The following is a 13679-nucleotide window of genomic DNA, read 5'->3' on the forward strand; positions in this document are numbered from 1 at the left end:
TTAGTAGCTTTTCTAGAGTATCATAACTGAAGGAGGAATGTGGAGCAAGTGACCATCTTGTGAGGAGGTCCAGGTGTTCAGCAAAGCATTGCATGTGTGTCCAGGTGCATTTGTTTGTCTTTAAGTATGCTCGGAGAACCATATCCATTAGCGTGATACCCTCATATCCTCTTGTATGATTTCCCTGGAAATCATCTGAGCCACCCAAGACAAAAGGAGACCTCAAAACACTGCTGCCTATCTCCACCACATGTCATTATTAATCAAAGTGAATTAAAAGCCATGTCAACAGCTATGATTTATGAATATATTACAGGGCTAATTGGAATTCTGTAGATCATGTTTGCTATAAAACATCCCTGAGGACGACTAATGCTTCAAGCGTGGTAACTAGAACCACATGTGAGAACATTTTAAGAATCTGTCACTGAAAATCCTATAATGATTGACCACTAATCTGATTACCTTCCTTTCTGTTTCTTTATTGGGTACAACTGTGATAGCCATGCTGACAAAAAGCATGTTTTGAACCAGTCTAAGATGTTGTTCGAGAATACTTTTTGTGTGCCAAAAAACCAAAATAACGACTTTTTTACAACAGTATCTAGTGATGGGCGATTTCAAAACACTGCTTTGTTTCGATCTTTTGTTTCGAATCAGTGGTTCGGATCGCCAAAGTCACGTGATTTCAGCAGTTTGGCAGTTTGACACGCAATCCTAACCACTGATTCAAAACAAAAGATTCGAAGCAGTGTTTTGAAATTGGCCATCACTAGATATTGTTGAAAAGTCGTTATTTTGTTTTTTTGGCACACAAAAAGTATTCTCGTCGCTTTATAATATTAAGGCAGAACCACTGTACTCACATGAACTGTTTTAAATATGTTTTTAGTACCTATCTGGGCACTGAAAGTGTAAATTTGTGTTCCGAACGAAGGTCTTACGGGTGTAGAACGACATGAGGGTGAGTAATAAATGACATAATTTTCATTTTTGGGTGAACTAACCCTTTAATCCTATCAATACCTGAACCTAACCACTACAACAACTAAAAAGTAATACGCTATATCTACTCCATAAAATTTTGGCAACAGATTACAAGCAATTTTTTAATTAAATTCAATAAATAGAATTGAGTTAGAATTAATGAAATTAATTCCTAAATGTCAACCATTTAAAACAAGTAAAATTTAAATAAAATTTTAACAAAAATATCTGAATAACAGACAGACGTCAAAGATGAATTAAGAACTCTTTAATTTTTATTGTCAACATTGAAGACACCTGATGATAACAAGTAGAATCACTGAAGGAAAGAGAAACACATGAATTAACAGGTTTAGATGTTGATGTTGATTTTATTGAAAATGATTGGTCACCATTATGGTGATTAGTGTTTCATTTAGTTGGCCAGTTTGACTGTTTGCTTTTTGTCAGTTTGTAGTTTTTGCAATGGTGTTTGCAAATTTTACACATATTTTAAATGGCTGACTTTTAAGGAATTAATTTGATTAATTCTAACTCAATTCTTGTATGTTGCATTTAATTAATAATATTGCTTGTAATCTGTTGCTACAATTTTAATAAGTTGATAGAGCGTATTACTTTTTACAGAGTACCTTACTAACTATTAATAAGCAGTAAATTAGGAGTTTATTAAGGGAAAAGTCATAGTTAATATTGAATATTTGTTCCTCATACTAAGGTGTTACCGATGGTCTCAAAGCCTGGCCAAACTGGTGTTCAGCTGGTTTAGCTGTTCTAAGAAGCAAACCAAGCAGTGCTATTTTAGTATTATTTATTTACTAGTATTTATTGATATTTTAAATTAGCTTGTATTTGTTTAGTAATTTTGTTACTGTATGTGCTTTCAAATATTTCGATTTAACTGTATTTTTTATTTCAGTTTTAGGCTTATTCACTTTAGCTTCAACTTAGTTGCCAAGGGAATATTTCATATTTATCTAATAAAAAGTTTTTCATCCAATATTTTATTTTATTTTATTTCAACTTTATTTCAGTTAACAAAAACAGTTTTGATAGTTTTCATTAACAACAAGAGCAACATTGATTTTAGGCTTGTACAAGTTGTTGTAGTTTTTTGTTTGTTGTTGTTTTTTTGTTTTTCAGTAGAAAAGGTGCCAAAGTGAAGAAATAGAGACATACCACAAGAGACTCATCTAGACAAGACCCCTTTGTTACAGATGAAGAAACACTGTTCCTTCTCTGCACTCCACTTACAGTGTTCTTATAGGTTCATATCTGATTTAAATGCAGTGGCTCTTGGCGAAATCAAATCATCTATATACAAGGTCTGTTTTGATTTGGATTATTTTTTCTCTTGTATAACTTTCTCATACCCAGAAAGAAACAAAATAAGTGAATAGGAAACATGCACTGATTGTGATGTACATCTTTAGCTCATATTTATTTTATTACGTATAAGTATCCTTCACCTGGAAGGTGAAATCCTCAAGAACAAAAACAATCCATATGCCACTAAGGTAATTTTGTTGAGTCCACTAAGTTGCATACTGACTTCATGGCTAGTTACCAACATGCACGTCCACTTTAGGAAAGGAGGGGTCAGAGCAATGAGCGTACAGTATATTGAGAGACATCTTTTGGGGTATAAAAAATTACAGTGGACCGAGGTGGTGACAGAGCACTGACGGCACTGAGGAATGGTGATCTGATAAGAGATGGAAGGCTGAGGAATGGGTCAGTGGAAGAGAGGGGCAGGTGGAACGGCTGATGAACGGTATTAATCCGTTTCTCGCCGGCTGTTATCCTTCATGCCGCTCTGGTCAGGAAGTGCAGCCGAATTCAGTCTCGAGGTGTAGAGGGAGTTCACACTGTAGCTACCATAGAAGTTTCTGTTTGAGATGAAAAGGGAATGATGGACAGCATTCATTCTTGACAGAAAACTATTGACTTTTTTCAGTGCTTTATATTACACTTAAACACATAGGAACATTGTTAACTGGGTCAGTTCAGCTGTATTAGGAAACTTCAAGGGTTCCCTTTCAAGGAAACTACTATGCTGCGTCAGCTGCTGACGCTATGGGGATGCACCCTCACTGACCCCGGTTTCTGAGGCACATGTACAAACGCGCCATTCAATGGCCGACGCAGTGCGTTGACGTCGCAAGGTGATAAACCTTAATTAAACAATTTAACTAAAAAGGAATTTATACCTGTATGATATTACTCTGTAGCAAAATTGGACCAGTGGTTTGGAAAATGGATGGATGATTCAACTGCGGGTGCCATCTTCTGGTCAGATACAGGAATTCATTCAGCGCGCAACTCTCACAGTGCATTAGGGGTATTCGCTAGCCATTAATCGTACGTCGGTTGTGCATTATGGGATTGAATGAGTGCACTCGATAACGTCCACTGGTTTTGGACACCACTACAAATGGCTGTCCGCTCAAATAGTTCCCTATTTAAGGTTATGGGGGCAATTTCAGACACAGCCCAAAATTCATTCACCCAATTCGTTGAAACACACTGATTCATACAGGGACAAAACAGGGTGCTTCTCAATACTCAAACTGATGCTCCCTCATTTCCTTGATCCTCCGTCCTCCAGCCTGTGACTCGGAAAACAATCAAAGTTAACCATCTTGAAGGACATCTCAATTCTCTAACTGACCCTTCGCTAGGAGTTTGATTGACAGGCAATCTAACCAATCATAATGCCAGTCAGGGGAGTTAGCAGAGTAACGTAGGTGGACTTGAACTTGAAAAATGGTGTGTACTGACTTCTTTACGCAATTGAAACAACATTCCTTATGATGTTCATTCATGTTTATTTGATGCTATAAATGAACTAATAAGAAGAGATGATCGGTTCACGAGCCGCTTGAACTGAGGTGCTACAGCGATCTGTCATGACACATTAAAGAGCTACAACATGGTATTTACTGTTTAAATTTATTTAAAAATTACAAAATTTGAGACTTTGTTTAATATCAAAAGTAACCTGCTCTGCCTTGTCTGTCGACGCGTTGTCAGTGTTCTCTTTGCTCCGTAATGTATTTTTCACTGCGTGAGAACATGATGTGTGGCGAGAGATCGACATGGCTTGTCGGTCATAGCAACAGTAACTAAAGGGGGCGGGTCTTTGCGAACGGTCAATTGCACCACGAGAAGGCGAGGAACGAGGAGTTGAGGAAGTAGGTGTATCCTATGCAGAAGTCTTGACTTATATGACGCACATATAAATTCTCCTCCCCCTTCACGTCACAATAATTTTTACACAATAAATTTTAACCAAACTTCAACAACATAAGGATAGATACCTTGAGCACAGATAATGACCATTTTAAGTGATCAAGAATATTCCAATTAAGATTTCCTCAGATTCCTCCATCCTGATTTTCTTTCCTTGCATTCTTGCATTACGTCCTACGGGGGTGGAGCTGAAACATGAGTAAAGGAAACGAGGATGTACAAATAACAAAAGTCTTTTTTAGTGAGTAAATTATTTACTGAATACAACTGATTTAATGATTTGCCACTATGTTGTAGGATACATGTTCAGTTGTGGCTTAGGATATTTTTGTTGGCAGAGCAAAAATAGAAGTAATTGCCAGTAGCCTATAATGTGCCTAAAATATAAGTTAGCTTTAGAACTTCTCCATAGTGTTTATGACTACCTGTTACACCTCCTTTGAAGACTTGTTAGTAATAGCAGCCAATAATTTTTGCATAATTGGTGTCATCAGGTCATGTCTGTGTGTGATGGTAGAGCATGAAATTATTAGCAAATAATTGCAGACTTTGTGGCAAAATAGCAGTCCTTGATTGCGGATGCAACCTTTAAGTCACCTATCTGTGCACAAACATTGTTTCTAAGGGCCTGGGTAGAGATATTTATGTGACCAAGCCTTAGATAAGATAAAAGCGTGTTCCCATACATATGGAACATCACAGAGCCCCCGCAAAATGACATTATTCATAAGGTAGCCCAACTGCGTAACAGCAATTAGTGATTCGTTCAACTTTTACCTTTGTGGTAAAGGGGCCTGATTCACAGCTGCTGAACTCTTCATCATTCACTGCGATGCATTCTAAGAATCAATTAAGGAGGAAAACAAGAACACTGCCTGTGACCTTTCAGATGGGGAAATTAAAAGAGCAATTCTTGCTCGTGGGAAAAGAATTTAAATGTTCTTTCTCACCTTGAGTGGCAATGCTTACCCTTTAATTAAACGTACATAAAGTGTTAGCAGTGCGTGTTTATCTGGTTCTCCTAATAAATGAACAACTTCATTTTCTCTCCATCGCATGTGTGACTGACTTTACAGTGTGAGTTGTAATAAACTGTTTTCCCATTCTGTCATTCCTCTACCTAAATGAATATAATCTATTGAGCTGAATGAAATGCATTTTAATACACTGAACTGATATATTGCTTGGATTTGTCAAATTAATGTGAATCTTTTGTGTCAGTCTCAGATTTGAGCAAGGGATGTGACTCGCCAGGTAAAAATATCGACTTTCTGATTAATCACAATCTTCATTTGAACAATTTAGATTCTAAGATCAATCTTTTACTCAATGGTAGTTTTTCCTACAAGGCTGTGTACCACAAAATATTGGCAAGAAAATATGTCTTTCTATTAAGTTGTCCTCGCAAGCTGCACATGACCAGTGTAGTCCGATTCATTAATAAATTACTCTTTTTGAGCGTTACGGTCCCACATATGGGATTTTTATTTCTGTGCCCCTGGGCGTATGGTCCCACATATAGAGTACCTCAGAGATGACGTGTTTTTGTAGGCCAACCCATAAGTTAGCGGCGCACGGGTTCCCTCGATCGAAAGCCTATGCATTTTCCCATAGACTTTTGGAAAATCGCAAAAAAATAAGCTCTGTGTTTAACAAAGGGTTATGACACTTACACGTTTTGTCTATCAAGATAATCTTTACAAGTTAACACAACATTTATACATTTTGAAGCTTAAATAAAGTCGTCAGATATAAAAAGCTAACAGTAGGCTATAAACGGACTACAGCACACCATGGTCGCGGATCAGCATCACCACCACCAAGCTTCCTCAAACTTTATTTAGAAAACAACTTTATCTAAAAACATGCTCGCTGATTACGATCTGCGCTGTGTACGAATACTTATCCACTTTTTTATGAGAAATGCTGTCCAAATTTCCTGTTTGTCATGATGACGTCTAAAGTCCCCGCCAAAGGAAGTAGTCCCTTTTAGCAACTTGTTAGCAACTGTCGTTTTTAAGACACAATAAAGGTGTAAAAAAATCACAAGCGGGTTACAACTGGTGTGTTTTATGTCATAGATCAAAACGTGAAAATATTTAGAGGCTTTGTTAACCACAGACCTTATTTCAGGCAATTTAGCAAAAACCCATTCAAAAAACCCATAGGCTTTAGGGCGATGGAACCGGAAGTCCTAAAATGCTAACTCGCTTCCGGGTTTTGCATACAAAAACACGTCATCTCTGAGGTACTCTAACTGCCAGATTCAAACTGTGCTTTCGCGCTTTGGCTGCGAGACGGACACGCTCAGCGCTTGTCATATATCACAACTATACAGCGTTTTCAGCCACATAATGTTTTTTTTAAGGTTTCAGACATTTAAATACGCACCAGTAAAACAATACATTTAGAGTTTATAAAATACACACTGATGTCAGACATCAGTGGAAGCAGCAATAACAATCCATTCAAATCTAATTTGCTGACATTTATTCATATCAGACACACATAATGGGCCTAAGAAACTATAAAGTTTACTCTATTATTCTTCCAGCTCACCAGCCACTTACTTGCATATATTTCGGGAGACACTGATGAATTCACTAGTACAGCATGTGCTGTAAATCCGACTGACAGGACTCCGCGAACTGCGGGGCAAACTAAGATGGCGGCGTCCGTCTCGCGTTATAGAATGAGATAAATATCATTTATAAAGGTTTTTAAACAACAAAACACACTCACTTACACATATTTGAGAATCAGAATATCAGATAGTTGATGACATGGTAAGCAAGTTTGTGAATATTTTAAATAAAAAGGAAAAACAAAATAATAGAGATCCATCTGTTCAACATACGTGACACGCATGATGCGGGGCCATGAAAACAGTAAGGGCAAACGTTCTAAATAAAGGTCGCCTTAAAAAAACTTACTCTGGGGGGTCAGTTAGAATATTTTAAACTCATGCTTGAAAGGGTTAAACCAGTTATTTTTAGTGAATCAGCAGCACACAGTGCAAAGTTTTACACAGGACATGCAATTTAAAGTTCACAGAGCAGTTTTTAGCTGTCAACTATGCAGTTTGGTTGCATATTCTGGGTGTTGTGTTTTGTGTCATTGTATTAATCTTGATTTCTCAAAATGGTGTCCTTGTGTGTTTTTCCTGTGCGAACTGAAGTGAACAGCAAATGTCAGGATTAATAATCATTTCAATTTTGGTTTGTTTTTACAAAACCCTATCTTATTCCCTCAGAACACTTGGAAAATACAAGTCGCATGGGATCATTTTGTGATACTTTTGCATTAGCTTTTTTGTAGCTTTAAGTTGGTTACTATTCACTGCCATTATATGGACAAGCATGAGCAGAACATTTTTTTATTTCTCCTTTTGTGGCCTGAAAAAGGTCACAAGTAAATAGTAAATGAGTAAATAATGACTGAATTTTCATTTTCTGGTGAACTATCCCTTTAATATTTTTGGTAATGTTTTAAAATAAACATTATAATTGAAATTTGTCCAAATGAATCAGAATCGAGTAGAATCGAAAGCTTGGAATTGATCCGAATCAGAAAAATCTGCTCATACACAGCCATGGGAAACCAGGAAAAATGCAGGAAGCACTTCCCTTCCCTATCAAAGACTTGATGTCATAGATTAACTGATAAGGATGTTAACACATAGTTTTCTTTCAAATATAGAGCTGATTTCAAAATGCATAACCAGCTCCGCGACCTCTTCCAGCCTGGATTAGTTCTACTATCTTTGGGTGTTTAGCCTGCGGTGCTGCTGGGTAGAGGCGGGAAGTGGGCGGAGGGGGTGAAGCCGATATCTCTGGTTCTGTTCTCACTTTTGTTTAGGGAGCTCTCTGAGGAGAGGAAGGTGTGAACAAACACTTCTGTTTATTCTTACCGAACGCGCCATCGGAAATGCAGGCGTACGGAGATTAGGGAGGATTCTTGCTCTCGTCTAAAGCATTAGCGATTTACTACGCATTCAGTGATGAATATCCAATCGTGACAAAATAATGCTGGAATGAGAACACAATGTGGCTAATACCCAAGAAAAAATGTGAAAAACAGAGAAATAGATCTTTGTGTTTCTTTTTACTTAGGGAATGGAAATTTAGACCATGAAGCTGTTTCATAGCCGGCTGTGGACCGCAGACTTCCTCTACCCCGCCATATATTTTGAAGGTGAGAGAGTTTCTCAAACATATCTACACTATACAGTGACAACAGCTAATGATTTGTGAGCCAACAATCTGAAATCCCATCAGTCTGCGGGGCTACCCTTAAAACCTAGTGTTGGCAGCTCGCTGTAATTCCAAGCAGAGACACTATTCCGTTCTCTCTCTCTTTCTCTATCTCACCCTCTCGCTTTTTCAACGGCTACTGTTTTTTCTTGCTGTCTCTCAGCCTCTACCTCTCTCTTTCCCCTGTAATTTCTTCAGGTCTGGAATCTAATGCTCCCGTAGAACGACAAGTTTATTATCACCAGAACACAGAGAGCTTTTCCTCTGCCATGTTTATCTGACCCATTCCCAAAATTTCAGTGGCAGCCAATCTATCAGTTTATCACTGCTACTTCATCACCGTCACTCCTGGCAGCTAAATACAAGCTCCAAATCCGCTGCTACACACATCTGCGCCATTGTAAAGCTGACGTGTGGCAGGCTTGGTAAACAGGGTTGCCTGGGGCCAAGCACAATAAAGCTCTGGTTTCTCACGGAGCCCGGCTCGCTGCTCTCTGCAGGGACCACAGCTCAGCCGCCACACATGAGCGCAGGGACCTGGAAGTACACCTGCACACATGTACACACACATGGCAGTGACTCGCAGTTAATGCGTCAGCCTGAAATCATGCCGCATATGTCTTTTGGTTGTGTTTTTGCTAATTGCATTTGCCACCTGACTCACATCAGACTACAGAGCCTTTGAAGTGACATTTGCAGAAAAAAAAACCAAGACGTTTTCATATCCACAAGAAATGTCTAGATGTTCACAGAAAACGTAAGCATTCCCACACGTTACCAATTGCATATATCTGTTTTTTGTGTACATCTGATAGGGTCATCTGGGTCAACATGTTTCTGCATGTTGGTTGGATGGCAATTTAGTTTGTCACACTACATGACTTTGATTTTGCATACAGAAGTTTTTAAAATATTAAGCATGGAAGCAGTTACTACATATATAGTATATATAGATATATACATATATAGTGTATAGATAAAACGTTATCAAAATTATTCCAGTTCGCATAGATACGCGAACACAAGTCATTTTTCTATATTATGCAGACCAGACAAGTAATTTGGCAAATATCACTTTTTTTTTAAAAAAAGACCAAGCTTCTGCGTACATACACACTCAAACATGCAAACCTATAGACTAAACACGTAAATGAACGGCAAAAATGCATTAAAGGTATTCAGTTTTTTTCAGTAGGAAAGGTGTCATTTAAGCGGCCCTTAAAGTAATAATTAACAGTTTTTACAACGGAAGTGATTCAAGCAAAAACCAACGTTAGCTCGATAATAATTTTCCTATTGTCACTGTAAAGCTGCTTTGAAACAATATGTATTGTGAAAAGCGCTATATAAATGAAGATGACTTGACTTGACTAATAAAAAATGTTATTGCCTTGTGTTAATGTAATAAAAAATGTTGGTAACAATTTACAATAAGGTTTAATTTGTTAATATTAGGTAACTACATTAGTTAACAAACTAACAATGAGCAATTATTCTACAGCGTCTGTTAGTCTTAAAGTTGATTTCAGCATTTAATACTTTTTTAAAAATTAAAAGTTGTATTTGTTAATATTACTTAAAGCACTGTAAAGCAACATGAATAAACAATTGTATGTAAATATATTTAAAGCTAATATTTAATTATTAATAGAAAATTATAGAGTTATAGAGCTTTCATTCTTTTAATGAGGTATTATGATATCAAAGGGTTAGTTCACCCAAAAATGAAAATTCTATCATTAATTACTCACCCTCGGGTCGTTCCACACCTGTAAGACCTTTATTCATCTTTGGAACAGAAATTAAGATATTTTTGATAAAATCCGATGGCTCAGATAGGCCTCCATTGCCAGCAAGATAATTAACACTTTCAAATGCCCAGAAAGCTACTAAAGACATATTTAAAACAGTTCATGTGACTACAGTGGTTCAACCTTAATGTTATGAAGTGATGAGAATACTTTTTGTGCGCCAAAAAAACAAAATAACGACTTTATTCAACAATATCTAGTGATGGGCGATTTTTAAAACACTGCTTCATGAAGCTTCGAAGCTTTACGAATCTTTTGTTTCGATCAGTGATTCAGAGTGTGTATCAAACTGCCAAAGTCACAGCCTGGTTTCTCCCAAGGTTTTTTTTCTCCATTTTAACACCTATTTGCCACCTGTTTGCCACCTGATGTCACCTGTTGGAGTTTGGGTTCCTTGCCGCTGTCGCCTTTGGCTTGCTTAGTTGGGGACACTTGACATTTGACTTGACATTTGATATTCAACAGTGCTTTGATCTGCCTGCATTGACACCATTCTTTAAGAGCTGCTGTGCAGCCAAAATTATATACCAGTTATCACTGTAAAGCTGCTTTGACACAATCTGCATTGTAAAAAGCGTTATATAAATAAAGGTGACTTGACTTGACTTGACTTGACTTGACGTGATTTCAGGAAAGGAGGCTTTGTTATGTCGTAAGCGTTTCGAAATTTCAATGGTTCACCACTGGGGGGCGTGACTTTGGCAGTTTGATACACGCTCCGAAGCTTCATGAAGCAGTGTTTTGAAATCACCCATCACTAGATATTGTTGAATAAAGTCATTATTTTGTTTTTTTGGTCCACAAAAAGTATTCTCGTCGCTTCATAACATTAAGGTTGAACCATTGTAGTCACATGAACTGTTTTAAATATGTTTTAGTACCTTTCTGGGCATCCGAAAGTGTTAATTATCTTGCTGGCAATGGAGTCCTCACTGAGCCATCGGATTTTATGATGAACGAAGGTCTTACGGGTGTGGAACGACATGAGGGTGAGTAATTAATGACAAAATTTTCATTTTTGGGTGAACTATCTCTTTAACAACCAAGGCATAGTTTTACTTTTCAGACACTGCACCAAACTTTGAACACATCATGCCTAACCTACCATAGCCAAACGTGCAAGTGTACAGGACGAAGACGCAGTAAAAGAGAATGAGAGAATGGCTGGCGGCGCCACAGATGTCTGTAGTTGAGTAAGAAGCAGTGGTGGCAGAGCTGCCAGACAGTGGCTAAGTGATTAGGGAGCTCTGCGTTAACCCCGCACCATATTTAGCATCGGCGGGGTGCCGGGCCGGGTGCACACCTCCAGGGCCCTGCCAGATGTTAGGAGCTGCTGTGGCACGCATGGAGAAGCATGGCGGCAGCAGTCAGCACAGCAAGTCTACGATCAGATAGGGATGAAAGCGTGTCCCCCCTGCAAACTCATCTCTTCCTCTTACACACACACACATATTATCATTCTCTTTCTCTCTTTCGGAGTTGCTACCAGCAGATGCTACGCTAACAAGTGCCCCCCCGTTCATTCGACATTAGTCATCTCTTCCTCCTGCATCCACCTTGCTGGGACGCTCCGCCGGGGGGTGACCAAGATAAAGTTTTGACTGGCAGGACCATTTGTTTTAATCAGGTGTTTGCAGACACTTGCCTGACCTCCATTAGTTGAAATTTTAATTGAAATTAACCCCCACTACTACCCCAATTAACCCACTCCCCCAGCACACACGCATGCCACACTCCTGGCATCTGTTCCCGGGGAACCGGGGCAAAGGGAGAGGGAGCACCGCAAGGCTGCTAGCACTGAGAAAACATGTCCGTTAAGCAACTCTGCATGCACATACACTCAAACACACAGATACACACACGCAGACCTTCCTGTGCCTGTCTGAACTCAGTTTAGAAGCAGAGGGACAGGAAGTGACAGAGAGGGACCATAACAATTCCATCATGTGTTTGTCCATTGGTCTTTGTTTGAGTGACAGCAAGGAGTTATCAAATGTGTGTATCAAATATCATGTGTGGGTCATTTTTCTTTTTTTATGAATAACGCCCATATTTATATATATATATATATATATATATATACATATTATGTATGTATATTGGGGGTGTAAAGGTACACAAACATGATGGTTCGTACTCACCTAGTATTGAAATCACGGTTCGGTACAGCAGGAGGAGAAAACAACATAAAATTGCTTCTTTTTCTTCTTTTTTATTAAACAGTGATTTATTGAAAAAAAAGTGTCTCTTAAAATAAATTGAATTATAATTAACATTTTCTTAAGGATAAAAAAAAAATCTATCTCAGCCTTTTCTTGCATATTACTATAATATTAAAGATTGCAATTAACAACAAAGCCTAAACTATCAAATTCAGTTTCTATTTACACTCAAATAAAAAAAATATGTAAATTGCACACAAGGCAAATAGCAAATATCTAATTATAAAATTATTTTTTCAATTATTTTTCTACTCCAATTCATTTTTGAAATATACACAGTACCATTTACACAGTTACTGTCAACTTTTCATGACAAATTTAGTTAAACATATATTAAATAATTAAGACATTAGTAGCAGGTAAAGTATATATAATGAATATGCTAATATAGTGCATATATTTAGTGAAATGCTCCCCTCTAGAGTAAATTTCTCATACTAATGTGAACACTAAATGACTTGCCTGAGGTAAATGTAATGCTACATGAGATATTATTCTCAAGCTGTTTTATTGATGTCTTTCTGCGATTGAAACACTGGTTGAGAGATGGCACGTAAACATATCTACGCATATATGCATCTGTTCTTCTTCTTCTGCGCCTTTTCTTGTTGTAGCGGTTAGCAAACAGTGTTGCATTACCTTCTGGATTGGAGTGTGAAAAGTATTGAGTTGGAATATATAAAAAAATTCTTTCTTTCCATGGTCCACACCCTTGTTTGAAAACCTTTGGTTTTAGGGGATCAAAATATCACTAGCACAATAAAAATTAAAGAAATCAATGGTGCCTATGTGTGTGTTTGTGACGCACGAGAACTCTGTCCTTGGCTGCTGAGGCATGATTTATGACACACATGAGGACTTGCTGACTGAAATGTTCTCAAGAGTGGTGGCACAGCAGGTAGATTCACACACACATACACACACAACAGCATATTTGATTCAATCCCTAATACATGACTAGCCCGTCAGCCTTCAACTGATAGGAAATAAGCACCACCCTCCACAAGATATCTTGAGTGAGGGTATGTCACCCCGTGAAGGACAAAATTGCAGTGCCCTGAGCCCATACACCCAGCTACCACAAAGCCATCTTTCATGCAGACCCCCTACTCATCTTGAATAGCACCTGAACATTCACCCCGGTCCAGCTTCAG

Source organism: Ctenopharyngodon idella, chromosome 15, assembly GCF_019924925.1.
Source record: "Ctenopharyngodon idella isolate HZGC_01 chromosome 15, HZGC01, whole genome shotgun sequence".
In the NCBI taxonomy this organism is placed as follows: domain Eukaryota; kingdom Metazoa; phylum Chordata; class Actinopteri; order Cypriniformes; family Xenocyprididae; genus Ctenopharyngodon; species Ctenopharyngodon idella.